General features: G+C 46.5%; 1 long non-coding RNA gene across 1 annotated transcript; it reads right to left on the bottom strand.

Annotated features, from left to right (window-relative positions):
* Nucleotides 1-2,795: 2,795 nt before the first annotated feature.
* Nucleotides 2,796-5,365, bottom strand: LOC109261400 (uncharacterized). Its single transcript, XR_008424992.1, has 3 exons — nt 5,212-5,365; nt 3,756-3,848; nt 2,796-2,955 (listed from the first exon to the last, which is right to left on the bottom strand). It is a non-coding gene; the product is annotated as an uncharacterized LOC109261400 (long non-coding RNA).
* Nucleotides 5,366-9,194: the final 3,829 nt, after the last annotated feature.

Raw genomic sequence — 9,194 nt, 5'->3', positions numbered from 1 at the left:
TCAGTCATTACATGTGCACAAATACTGCAAGCAAAAGGTTGACTCTCAAATTCGTTAGAAGGAAACTAAGCCTACTCTGGTCACAAAGGTACACCTTAAAACGTAAGATCACAGACAGGTGGAAGTAAAAGATCCCCAGGCAAACCCTACCGAACAGAAAACTGATGTGGCCACCAGGACCCTCCAATAAAGTAACCTGTATAGCAAAAAGCTCTACTAGAGACAAAGAGGAACATTTCGCGATGGAAGTTCAATCTACCAAGAGAACAAGACTTCTAAACTTGCATATACCTAATAACGCAATCTCGAAATACAGAAAAATTGACAAACATAGAAAAGGAAAAAGAGCCACATCCATAAGCATTATGGGAGACTTGAAGATATACCTCTCAGTATCTGACAGTACTGACGACTACAGAAAAATCAAGGCACTGGGACGGGGCTGTCCAATATGCGGTCACGTGCTTTATTGCAAGTACTTGAAACGCGGCTCCTCAAAGTGCGACGTGTGGAAAGTATAAAATGCACACCACATTTTAAAGACAACGTGATAAAAGAGAATGCAAAATCATTCATTAGTTTTTCTCAAGCTGGCTATACACTGAAATGATATTTTGGATATGCCTGTTAGTTATATTATTAAACTCATTCTCACCTATTCCTTACTTGGTTTAAAGTGGTTAGTAAAATCTGAATTCTGTCATTAACAAACTTCATCTAACATATAAATAGAGAATACTGCATTCCCCCCAGTACACATTATTTTCACGTGCCCAAGGAACAGTTCATGAAAACGAATATATGCCAGGCCATTAGGAAAGTCAGCTCATCTCAGAGGACTGAAATACTGCAGGGCATATTGACGGATTGCATTAGATTCACAGTTCATTTCCCCCAACAATTCATCACGCCCACAGTGATGGGATGAAGACAGGGAGACTTCCGGTGATGACCAGTCATGGGCGGCTGAGAGAGCACCGTCACCCCTGCCACCACATGAGGACAGGGAGAAGCAGGCTGTCGATGAACCAAGAAGCTGACTCTCACCTGACCCTGAATCTGCAGATGGCTTGATCTTGAGAACTTCCCAGTCTCCTCAACTATAAAAGAAGCTTCTGTGCTTATTAGGCAGCCAGTCGATGGAATTTTGTTACAATCACCCAAAAACACTGAGACAGATACCTTCATGGAATTAAGCTAGAAATCAGCACAAAGAGAACGAGAAAATCCCCCGAACATCAAGATGTGTTATGCTCCTAAAAATTGTGATGAAATAAGAAAAACATACCACAATGAAAGTTAGAAAATAGTTTCACATAAAAGATCATAAACATTTGGCTTATCAAAACTTGCAAGATCGGGGCGCCTGGGTGGCTCAGTCAGTTAAGCGTCTGACTTCAGCTCAAGTCACGATCTCGTGGTCCGTGAGTTCGAGCCCTGCGTCAGGCTCTGGGCTGATGGCTCAGAGCCTGGAGTCTGCTTCTGATTCTGTGTCTCCCTCACTCTCTGCCCCTCCCCCGTTCATGCTCTGTCTCTGTCTCAAAAATAAATAAACGTTAAAAAAAAATAAAAAAAAAACTTGCAAGATCAGTAAATGTGTGCTTAAAGGGAGACTCATACCTTTAGAATACATACATCATAGGGATAGCTCAGTTGCTCGGTGACCAAGTCTTGATTTTGGCTCAGGGTATGATCCCACGGCCACAAGATCGATCCGCAGCCAGGCTCCACACTGAGTGGGAACCTGCTTGAGATTCTCTCTCTCTCTGTCTGTCTCTCTCTCTCTCCCTCTGCCCCTCTGCCCTGCTCATGCTCTCATTCTAAAGTGAATCAACACACTAATAAGCAAATAAATACAATACACATACTGGAAAAGAACAAAGGCTAAAAATCAAATGAAGGATTTAGTTCAAGAACTACAAGATGGGACAGCAAACAATCACCAAGTAGATGGAAAACAAAAGGGCAGAAATCAGTGCTGCAGGAAACAAATAGTAAATGATAGAAATAAAAAAAAAAAGCCCAAGTAGGTTCTATGAAAAAGAAACAAAGCACAAAGTACCAATATCAAGAAATTCTAAAGCAAATATCACACCAGATGCTGCAGATTGGAGGGATATTAGAAACCAGTTGACACTTATTCCTTGGAAAGTTTGGGAGGTCTGAGCAAAGTCCTAGAAAACAAAATGACTTTTCTAAATAGACAAAAGAAGATATGGGAAATCAGAAAAATCCTATTTCCACTTAAGAAAGGAATCTGCAATGAAAACCCTTCTCACAAGGAAAACCCTACACCAGCTGTTGGCCTAGCACTTCTTCCCCAAAGTAAAGAACACACACAAAAACTCTTCTGGGAAAGCACAAGGAGTGCTTCTTCCTACGTTGTTTTAGGAGGCCAGCACGACCTTAAACCCAAACCCCAGCAAGGACAGCACAAGAGGGTGCAAGGGAACACCCACGTCTCTCTTGAATACACATGCAAGAATCTAAAGCACACTATTTACAAATGGAATCCAGTGCAAAGAGAATGCATAGACATCAGGTTTGGATTAATCTAGAAGGCAAAAGTTGTTTTAAGTTAAACCACAACATTACACAAATCACTTCTCCCCAAAGATGCACAAAACACATTTCAGAAAATTTAGTATTATTATTTCTTTGATGATTGTTAAAACATCAGAGCAAACTAAAAATAGAGGTGAATTTTCATGTTTTGATACAACTATCTACGAGTAACGCCACGGCAAGTGTCATATGTACTGCTAAAATACTGAACTCTTTGGGGCACCTGAGTGGCTTCTAGTCGGTGAAGCGTCTGACTCTTGATTTCAGCTCAGGCCATGATCTCACGGTTCATGACTTCAACCCTGGCATCAGACTCTATGCTGACAGTGCGGAGTCTGCTTGGGATCCACTCGCTTTCCCCCCTCGCACTCCCCTTCCCATGCATGCTCCCTAAATCAATAAAGAAAGAAAGAAACTTTAAAAAATATTAAGTATACAAAAAATTATGAAACCCTTCTCTCTCGTATCTGGAAGGAGACAAGGACACCTACTCTCACCACTTCCCTTCAACACAGTACTGGAGGCCCTAGCCAATCCAAGGCAAGAAACATACAAATGGTTATACTATTGGATAGAATCCAAAGAAACTTACCACAAGGCAACACAGAGAATGTAAGGCAGACATACACAAGAATGTGAAAAGCTCTGCCATTCACAGATGTATTCCACACACATAGAAAGAACTCATTCAAATCAACAGAAAACAAAACACACAACCTAATCACAAAGTGGCTTCCAAAAGGCAATTATTTCTCACAAGAAACATGTAAGTGGCCAAGACACACACAGGGGCGGGTCCCACGAATACACCATACCTCCCAGCACCTGAGCCCCAGCAACCAGCTAACACATGAGAAGAGGCAATACCAGGCATCGGCCAGCCCTGAGCTCCCGCACGCTGTTGCTCGTGGGGAACAGACACGTGCCACCACTCACGCCCTGCTCCTCCAAGGCAACCCAATACGATGCATGTGGATCTGCAGGCAGCCTCTGCACAAACCGGAGCAGCCACAGCAGAAACAATAAACCGTGCTGTGCTCACACACTGGGCCTTCGACAGCAGGGGAGGACCAGCACAGCCACACAAGGAAAGCAGGTGCATTGCACACACACAGCGCTCAAGGGTTGGCTTAACATGAAGCGAAGAACAGGCCAAAGCAATCGCCGGTGAAAGTCAAGACCGTGGTTACCTTTGGGGGACGTTTGGTGGGAGTCAGTAGGAGGTAGGAAGCACGGTAAGGTTCCATTTCTTCATCCAGGTGGTGGTTCCAAGAATGTGTTCGCTGAGTGAAAAATATGGAAGATCAGCTGAAAGTAGTGGCCTAGGATGTTCCAAACGTCCACCGCGTGCCACACAACTAGGCCGCTCTGTGCGGGCAGCTAACCCCCAAGAGAAGGAAGGAAGCCCCACCCACCTGAGTGCGGAGTCAGGAAGTGGCATCCAGACACCCCAGGAGCTACCGCCACACCCTACTCGCCTCCAGCTGTTCCTCTGGGGGAGTCCACATCGCCTTCCTAAACATCATTGGCCACAAGACATTGAATGCAGAAGCAGCTGGAAGAATAAAAACCTTGCACTAAGCCAATGCCAAAGCCAATGCCAATGCCAATGCCACGCTTCTACACAGTGTTGTTCTGAAATTGTACCTATTTTTTCCATGAAAGCTATGACTACGTTAATTTGTACTAATTTATTGTCTTTAAGTGAATTCATCACATCTGAGATGCTCGGATTTGGTTTGGTTTCCTTAATGTTTGTTTTTGAGAGACAGATGCAGGGCACGTGAAGGGGAGGGGCAGAGGGAGAGGGACACAGAGAATCTGAGACAAGTCCAGGCTGGCAGCTGGCAGCACAACGCCCTACATGGGGCTCTCAACCATCAACTGTGAGATCACCACCTGAGCCAGAGTAGGACCCTGAACACAGAGAGCCACCCAGGCGCCCGCTTCAATTCTCGGTTTAACCTCACCACAGTAGAGATCCAGAGACACAACCCCCACACACGAAGGCTCTCTGGGGCCCTCAATAATCCCCTGATGTCCAAGTGTCCCGACACCACCGAGTCTGAGAAACACTGACCCAGGGAACAAAGGACACTCTCCCCTTCCTCTCGTCAACTTCCCAATTTCTATAGGGTTTCCCCAGCTCACCAGACTCTCTAGGGCCTGGCCCACAGGACGCAAGGGCCTAAGGTGGCCTTTGATCGTGGCAGCCGCCTCGGGAGACAGAACGTGTGCAGCCTGTGCGGGGTCAGGGGACGGACAAGGCGGGAAGGTCTCCGACAGCCTCTGCGAGGGCGGGCGGCACACTCCTCACACGACAGCCGCGGCTGAGGCGGGCACCCGGAGAACCTCCCAGAAGCCACTAAGGGCAGTGAGAAGGGCCCTTACTGCCTGCCGAGCGGTTAAGCCAGCACTGCCACGGGAGGCGCCCCCCACACCACCCCGCCGCCACACAGCGGCCACCACGACTGACTCACGGGAGCCTGCGGGCGTCCACACGGACAGGCCGGCCTTCCTCCCGAGGGTGGCCAAATGCTGTCCCCCAAGTGAGCAGAACCAGGGCGCCCCGAGCCACCCGGCCTCTCACGGCTGGCACTGTGGCCTCTGCGGAGTCCGAGCGGCACTGGGTCCACCAGAACTCACCTGCCTCGAACGGGAAGGTCTTCGGAGAAACAGGGGCCCCAGGGCGACATCCTCGTAGCTGGAAGACTTCTAGCAAGGGAGAACCCGGATGCTCAGAAGGGCACCTCCCTCGCCCTCCACAGCGCATGCGGGCTCCTACCGCCGTCCACAGCCCGCTGGCCTCCCGCCCACCTCTCCGCCTGGCAAATGCGCTGTGGCGCCAGCACCAACGGAAACTACTGCGTCAGGGCGGAAACACTCCCCGGTGGGACGCTGCACCGGCAGAGACTCCTCATCACGCACCCGCCGGGACGCACTCGGGTACAACGTCAGAGGCGAACCCGATCTCAGCTGCGGACCTTGGGCGACGGACACACATCAGCACAGGTTTGGGGCTGTGACAAAGGCATCGCCCTGGCGGGGGTTGCGGATACCTGCTCAGGGGAGAGGCTGTGCCTCAGTAAGAGCAGGAATGTGTGTGAAATCTCTGGAGGATCCTCTCCCGTTTGCGAAAACTGCTCTAGAAAAGTAGCCAAGAAGCCAAAACCACCCCCAAAAATATGCATGGGCCGGTCTCCATGCAATCATAACCCAAGTCTGTGCTCTTTGCAAGCCCCTCCCCCACCCCGCTCCTCAGCCACCGACAGGGGCTCGGGAGCCTGTAAGAGCCCCGGTGCCGCTGATGGGCCACGTTTGGGCCAGTCGGGACACCCTGGGCTATGTTGGAGCCGTGCTGCTCCTGATTGTCCATGTTTCCCAAAGCGCGAGACCCCCACCCCTTGTCGCTTTTGGAGGACACACTGTGTCCCAGCAAAGCAGCAATGCTGACTGCCCACCCACAGGCACACTCTGATCCGTGTCAGGTGGCATCTCAGTGTGGTTTTGATTTGTAGTCCCCTGATGAGGAGTCACTTTGAGCATCTTTTCTTTTTTCTTGTATTCAATATAATTTATTGTCAAATTGGTTTCCATTCAACACCCAGTGCTCATCCCCACAGGTGCCCTCCTCAATGGCCATCACCCACTTTCCCCTCTCCCCCACCCCCCATCAACCCTCAGTTTGTTCTCAGTATTTAAGATTCCCTTATGGTATGCCTCCTTCCTCTCTTCAACTTTTTTCCCCCTTTCCCCTCCCCTCTGGTCTCCTGTGAAGTTTCTCAGGATCCACATATGAATGAAAACATATGGTATCTGTCTTTCTCTGCCTGACTTATTTCACTTGGCAGAACACCCTGCAGTTCCTTCCACGTTGCTACCAATGGCCAGATTTCATCTTTTCTCATTGCCAAGTAGTATTCCATTGTATATAGAAACCTCATCTTTATCCATTTGTCCATTGACGGGCATTTAGGCTCTTTCCATCATGTGGCTATTGTTGAAAATGCTGGTATAAACGTTGGGGTACGAGTCCCCTGTGCATCAGCACTCCTGAATCCCCTGAATTCCAGCAGTGCTACTGCTGCGTCATAGGGTAGAACTTTTTTTAATGTGGCGAGGAACCTCCACACTGTTTCCAGAGTGGCTGCATCAGTTTTTCTTCCCACCAACAATGCAAGAGGGTTCCTGTTTCTCCCCATCCACTTCAGCATCTATAGTGTCCTGATTTGTTCATTTACGCCACTCTGACCGACGTGAAGTGGAATCTCAGTGTGGTTTTGATTTGTATTTCTCTGATGAGGAGTGACGTTGAATATCTTGTCATATGTCTATTGGCCATCTGGATGTCTTCTTTAGAAAAGTACCTATTCATTTCTTGTGCCCATTTCATCACCCGATTATTTGTTTTCAGGTGTGGAGTTTGGTGAGTACTTTATAGGTGTTTGGATACTAGCCCTGTGTCTGATACGTCATTTGCAAATATCTTTTCCCATTTCATCTGTTGTCTTTTTGTTTTGTTGCTTGTTTCCTTTGCAGTGCAGAAGGTTTTTATCTTGATGAGGTCCCTACAGTTCATTTTTGCTTTTAATTCCCTTGTCGCTGGAGACGTGTCATGTAAGAAATTGCCACAGCTGAGGTCGGAGAGGTTTTGTCCTGCTTTCTCCTCTCGGGTTTTAAAGGTTTCGTGTCTCACATTCAGGTCCTTGATCCATTTTGAGTTTATTTTTGTGTATGCCGTAAGAAAATGATCTAGGTTCGTTCTTCTGCATGTTGCTGTCCAGTTCTCCCAGCACCAGTGGTTAAAGAGTCTGGTTTTTTTCCATTGGATACTCTTTCGTGCTTTGTGGAAGATTAGTGGGCCCTACATTTGTGGGTCTGAATCTGGGTTCTCTATTCTGTTCCACTGGCCTATGTGTCTGTTTGTGTGCCCATTCCATACTGTCTTGATGATGACAGGTTTGTAGCAGAGGCTACATTCTGGGACTGTGATGCCTCCTGCTTTGGTTTTCTTCTTGAATATTACTTTGTATCTTCGGGGTCTTTTGTGGTTCCATACACATGTTAGCATTATTTGTTCTAGCTTTGGAAAGAATGGTGGCACGATTTTGATGGGGATTGCATTGAAGGTGTAGATTGCTTTGGGTGGTATTGACATTTTAACAATATTCATTCTTCGAATCCATGAACATGGAATGTCTTCCCATTATTTGTGTCTTCCTCAATTTACTTCATCAACCTTCTATAGTTTTAAGCACACACATCTTTTATATCTTTGGATAGGTTCATTCGTATTTTTAGGTTATTGATAGATATTTTATGGTCCTGGTGCAACTATGAACGTGATCAGTTTCTTTACTTCTCTTTTTGTTTGTTATTGGTATATTAAAATGCAATGGGTTTCTATACATTGCTTTTGTACCCTGCGACTTTGCTGCAGTGATGTATTAGTTCGAGGAGACTTTTGGTGGATCCTGTCAGGTTTGCCATGTAGAGTATCATGTGGTCTGTGCAGAGTGAACGTTTGACTTCATCTTTGCCATTGTGATGCCATTTCTTTCATTTTGTTGTCTGATTGCTGGTTCTAAGAATTGCAAAACTATGTTCAACAACAGTGGTGAGAATGGACATGCCTGTCATGTTCCTGATCTCAGGGGGAAAGGTTTCAGTTTATCCCCAGGAGAATTATATTAGCTGTGGGCTTGTATCATACGTGGCTTTTATGATGTTTACATATGTTCCTTCTATTCCGACTTTCTTGAGGGTTTTTAGTAAGAAAGGATGCTGTGTTTTTTCAAATGCTTTCTCTGCCTGTATTGACAGGATCATGTGGTTCTTACCTGTGATTTTCGTAATGTGATGTATCCTATTGATTGATTTGCAAATATTGAACCAGCCCTATAGCCCAGATAGGAATCCTATTGATCATGGTGAAAAATTCTTTTCATATGTTGTGCATTTGATTTGCCAGTACCTTGTTGAGAATTTTTGTATTCTTATTCATCAGGCATATTGTCTTGTAGTCATCTTTTTTTTTTTTTTCTGGATCTCTGTCTGGTTTTGGAATCATAGTAAAGCTGGCTTCGTAGAATGAGTCTGGAAGTTTTCCTTCCATTTGTATTCTGTGGTACAGCTTGAGAAGCATAGATATTAACTGCTTTAGATGTCTGATGGAATTCCCCAGGGAAGCATGTGGTCCCGAAAATGAAATAAATCTTAGGATGCAATGACTAGGACAACTCCCTGGCAAGCTGATGGTCTCAGGAATAAGATACAGATAGATATGAAACACATATGAGTAGGGCAAAGGGAAGCCTCTGTCGTCTACCGTGGGAACCCAACGGCAAGATGCCTGTGTTATTACTTCCGAAAGAGAGGGAAAGCTTCTGGAGTTCACTGTTTTCCCTTGCCATCCTATCAGTGGATAGAGAAGACAGTGATTCCAAGGTCACAGGCTTGTGCTGTAGGCTAAGCTCAAATGCTTGGAACAGGGCTTGGATGCAGTATTTCATGAATGGTCTCTTTCTCTGCTAAGCAGGTCCTCAAGAATACTGCCCATGGTGAACCAACTGTTCCTCAGAGTGAAAGCATCTTTAATGGCCAGGGAGGGAAACAAGTTGTCTAGCCAT

This window comes from Panthera pardus, unplaced genomic scaffold (assembly GCF_024362965.1).
Source record: "Panthera pardus isolate Hobbes unplaced genomic scaffold, ASM2436296v1 HiC_scaffold_22, whole genome shotgun sequence".
Lineage (NCBI taxonomy): Eukaryota > Metazoa > Chordata > Mammalia > Carnivora > Felidae > Panthera > Panthera pardus.
The sequence above is the reverse complement of the archived record's forward strand: the minus strand, read 5'-3'. Positions and strand labels throughout refer to the sequence as shown.